Source organism: Schistocerca piceifrons, unplaced genomic scaffold (genome assembly GCF_021461385.2).
Source record: "Schistocerca piceifrons isolate TAMUIC-IGC-003096 unplaced genomic scaffold, iqSchPice1.1 HiC_scaffold_620, whole genome shotgun sequence".
In the NCBI taxonomy this organism is placed as follows: domain Eukaryota; kingdom Metazoa; phylum Arthropoda; class Insecta; order Orthoptera; family Acrididae; genus Schistocerca; species Schistocerca piceifrons.
Window position 1 is genome coordinate 2501 of NW_025728862.1, and position 5000 is coordinate 7500.

At 53.1% G+C, this 5000-nt stretch overlaps 1 non-coding gene across 1 annotated transcript in view; it reads right to left on the minus strand.

Annotated features, from left to right (window-relative positions):
* The window catches only part of LOC124763514, a 1909-nt gene extending 183 nt beyond the window's left edge, over window positions 1–1726 (minus strand). The window contains exon 1 of the ribosomal RNA XR_007012676.1: window positions 1–1726. This exon is cut by the window's left edge and continues 183 nt beyond it. This is a non-coding gene — a ribosomal RNA (small subunit ribosomal RNA).
* Between the last annotated feature and the right edge of the window lie 3274 nt (window positions 1727–5000).

The window sequence follows — 5000 nt, forward strand, 5'->3', positions numbered from 1 at the left end:
GGGACGTAATCAACGCGAGCTTATGACTCGCGCTTACTGGGAATTCCTCGTTCATGGGGAACAATTGCAAGCCCCAATCCCTAGCACGAAGGAGGTTCAGCGGGTTACCCCGACCTTTCGGCCTAGGAAGACACGCTGATTCCTTCAGTGTAGCGCGCGTGCGGCCCAGAACATCTAAGGGCATCACAGACCTGTTATTGCTCAATCTCGTGCGGCTAGAAGCCGCCTGTCCCTCTAAGAAGAAAAGTAATCGCTGACAGCACGAAGGATGTCACGCGACTAGTTAGCAGGCTAGAGTCTCGTTCGTTATCGGAATTAACCAGACAAATCGCTCCACCAACTAAGAACGGCCATGCACCACCACCCACCGAATCAAGAAAGAGCTATCAATCTGTCAATCCTTCCGGTGTCCGGGCCTGGTGAGGTTTCCCGTGTTGAGTCAAATTAAGCCGCAGGCTCCACTCCTGGTGGTGCCCTTCCGTCAATTCCTTTAAGTTTCAGCTTTGCAACCATACTTCCCCCGGAACCCAAAAGCTTTGGTTTCCCGGAGGCTGCCCGCCGAGTCATCGGAGGAACTGCGGCGGATCGCTGGCTGGCATCGTTTATGGTTAGAACTAGGGCGGTATCTGATCGCCTTCGAACCTCTAACTTTCGTTCTTGATTAATGAAAACATACTTGGCAAATGCTTTCGCTTCTGTTCGTCTTGCGACGATCCAAGAATTTCACCTCTAACGTCGCAATACGAATGCCCCCGCCTGTCCCTATTAATCATTACCTCGGGTTCCGAAAACCAACAAAATAGAACCGAGGTCCTATTCCATTATTCCATGCACACAGTATTCAGGCGGGCTTGCCTGCTTTAAGCACTCTAATTTGTTCAAAGTAAACGTGCCGGCCCACCGAGACACTCAATAAAGAGCACCCTGGTAGGATTTCAACGGGGTCCGCCTCGGGACGCACGAGCACGCACGAGGCGGTCGCACGCCTTCGGCTCGCCCCACCGGCAGGACGTCCCACGATACATGCCAGTTAAACACCGACGGGCGGTGAACCAACAGCGTGGGACACAAATCCAACTACGAGCTTTTTAACCGCAACAACTTTAATATACGCTATTGGAGCTGGAATTACCGCGGCTGCTGGCACCAGACTTGCCCTCCAATAGATACTCGTTAAAGGATTTAAAGTGTACTCATTCCGATTACGGGGCCTCGGATGAGTCCCGTATCGTTATTTTTCGTCACTACCTCCCCGTGCCGGGAGTGGGTAATTTGCGCGCCTGCTGCCTTCCTTGGATGTGGTAGCCGTTTCTCAGGCTCCCTCTCCGGAATCGAACCCTGATTCCCCGTTACCCGTTACAACCATGGTAGGCGCAGAACCTACCATCGACAGTTGATAAGGCAGACATTTGAAAGATGCGTCGCCGGTACGAGGACCGTGCGATCAGCCCAAAGTTATTCAGAGTCACCAAGGCAAACGGACCGGACGAGCCGACCGATTGGTTTTGATCTAATAAAAGCGTCCCTTCCATCTCTGGTCGGGACTCTGTTTGCATGTATTAGCTCTAGAATTACCACAGTTATCCAAGTAACGTGGGTACGATCTAAGGAACCATAACTGATTTAATGAGCCATTCGCGGTTTCACCTTAATGCGGCTTGTACTGAGACATGCATGGCTTAATCTTTGAGACAAGCATATGACTACTGGCAGGATCAACCAGGGAGCTGCGTCAACTAGAGCTGAGCAGCCGGCCGCCCGGGAGTGTGTCCCGGGGGCCCGCGCGAACACGCAAGCGTCCGCTCAATCATTCTGCAAACAGGAGGAGGCTGAGCTCCCCTGCACAATACACCTCGAAACCCTCTCAGGTCCCGGCGGCGCGCAGCGCCGTCCCAAGTACTTGGTCGGGTTCGAGAGAGGCGCAATCGCCCGGAGTTAGGCGAGTAGACGCTTTCGGTGCGACCACCCGTGCTCCCAACTGAGCTTGCCGCTGCCGACAGAGGCCCGGGAGCGTGCTGTCGTGGCATTGCCGGCGGGAGACAACACGCGCCACCTACGGTGACCGGCAGCTCCAACGCCAGCGCCACAGAAGGACAAAAGCCCCACTTGGGTGCCGAAGCGAACTCTCCCAGCACAGCGCACGCGCCAACACATCCGCACAGCTGCGATACAAACCACCAGCGAGAACCGCTGGGGCGACCGAGCAGCAGACGGCGTCGCGGCGCCGAGCGCCGGGCGGCGGCGCATCCTCAACGCACACAGTCCTCAATCGGACCAGCACACTGAAGATGTCCACCGCGCTTCGCACCGGGCCCGCGAGGACCTACTTTGGCCGCACGGCGCCGCGCGCAGGGTGCGCCGGCGCGCAGCTGCGACGCCTGCCGCGTCCGTCGGCCGGCGCGCCTGCCACTGGCCGCCCCCACCAGCCGGCTGTAGCGCGTGCGCCCACGCACCGCGCGGCCAGCACGCCGGGAGGCGCCCCCTCACCGGCCGGGGACGGTCCCACCCAGCCACCGCCGCGTATCGCTTCACACCCAGATGCCGTTCAGTTTCGTCGGCATGGTGGGTATCGCTGGAACAACCGGTTCGTACCTCAACCTATCGTCGCCATCACCGATTCACCCCTAGCGAGAACAACCGCACCACAACAGGTTACCATTTGTTCATTTGCGTAACTTCACCAGAAAACGCAGGCGTCCATCGCCATTTGCAACTTCAACGATTATTGCATGCCTGTGTCAGGTGTCACGCCACACTACGTCTGCCCACATACACGCAACAAAATGTGCACGCCTAGACAATACGTGGAAGGTGGCCCCCGTACGTATGCGATGTCCATTGCTCGAACGACTGTCAACCGGCCTCTGTAGCATGTCGCAGATATGGAACGCGGTGCACCATGCCATCACGGTGTGTGAGGAGAGACGACTAGGTCCGAATACATCAACAGACAGCTCATGCTGATCGCCATCCACGGCGTCCGTTCCTCCCACACGTCTCTATGGCGTACCACACTGCAATCCAGCTCTCATAGGGAGACGACACGTAGCTGCGTGCACAATATTTGCACTGTATGGTCCGCCGTTTTTGGGCGCAGTCGTTGTACGGTCACACATGTGCCACGATGTATCATTCGGTACATAAGGACGAATGTGCAGTACAGATTGTGGTTTACGCGTACGACATTAGCGGACGGTTGACACAGGCCGCACCACAACGTAGCCTGAGTACGTCGCATGCGAAGGGCATTGAACATGCAAACTTCTCACCAACCAGCTTGCGAAGGCAGGGGGGCAAGGTGGGGACGTGGGGAGGGGCGGCATGTACGTCCTGCTGCCATCCACATTACAGTGTACAGCAGGAGCATGTGGAAAGTCAGCAAGACTTGCAAGGTGTTTAACATGAAGCGATACACAGGGGAGCGGGCAGTGCGAGTAGCGAACTATATTGCGAGGGTTGCGGGTGGGCAACACTACACTAATTGAACGAGTCGTATAACAATTACAGAGCAGGTTTAGGCGACAACATGGGTTACGTTAGGGGACAACGTGGGTTACGTTAGGGGACAACGTGGGTTACTTTAGGGGACAACGTGGGTTAGGTTAAGGCACAACGTGGGTTAGGTTAAGGCACAACGTGGGTTAGGTTAAGGCACAACGTGGGTTAGGTTAAGGCACAACGTGGGTTAGGTTAAGGCACAACGTGGGTTAGGTTAAGGCACAACATGGGTTAGGTTAAGGCACAACATGGGTTAGGTTAAGGCACAACATGGGTTAGGTTAAGGCACAACATGGGTTAGGTTAAGGCACAACGTGGGTTAGGTTAAGGCACAACGTGGGTTAGGTTAAGGCACAACATGGGTTAGGTTAAGGCACAACATGGGTTAGGTTAAGGCACAACATGGGTTAGGTTAAGGCACAACATGGGTTAGGTTAAGGCACAACATGGGTTAGGTTAAGGCACAACATGGGTTAGGTTAAGGCACAACATGGGTTAGGTTAAGGCACAACATGGGTTAGGTTAAGGCACAACGTGGGTTAGGTTAAGGCACAACGTGGGTTAGGTTAAGGCACAACATGGGTTAGGTTAAGGCACAACATGGGTTAGGTTAAGGCACAACATGGGTTAGGTTAAGGCACAACATGGGTTAGGTTAAGGCACAACATGGGTTAGGTTAAGGCACAACATGGGTTAGGTTAAGGTACAACATGGGTTAGGTTAAGGTACAACATGGGTTAGGTTAAGGTACAACATGGGTTAGGTTAAGGTACAACATGGGTTAGGTTAAGGTACAACATGGGTTAGGTTAAGGTACAACATGGGTTAGGTTAAGGTACAACATGGGTTAGGTTAAGGTACAACATGGGTTAGGTTAAGGTACAACATGGGTTAGGTTAAGGTACAACATAGGTTAGGTTAAGGTACAACATAGGTTAGGTTAAGGTACAACATAGGTTAGGTTAAGGTACAACATAGGTTAGGTTAAGGTACAACATAGGTTAGGTTAAGGTACAACATAGGTTAGGTTAAGGTACAACATAGGTTAGGTTAAGGTACAACATAGGTTAGGTTAAGGTACAACATAGGTTAGGTTAAGGTACAACATAGGTTAGGTTAAGGTACAACATAGGTTAGGTTAAGGTACAACATAGGTTAGGTTAGGTTAGGTTAGGTTACACGTTGTTGTAAGGAAAGGTGTAGGGGGGGGGGGGGCGGGGGCGGCAGGTTCGTTGATAGTGATTATAGTAAGTGAATGCTTGTGACATGATCAGATTTGTCACGTCAGGATGCACCTTTGGCTTATTAGAGGCGGCGCTCCAATTCTATGCTTGTGTGAGACCTGTGTCTTTGACTCATGTCATTGTTTGTGCGCTGTGACAGGAGGTACTATTGTGATGTTGGGTGCACCGTTGTATAGGACATGTGTGGGTGTTGGTGCCTGGTCTGCGCAATGGTGGATGTCGAAAGGCTGGGATATTGTATTTTCCGCATGGACCTCC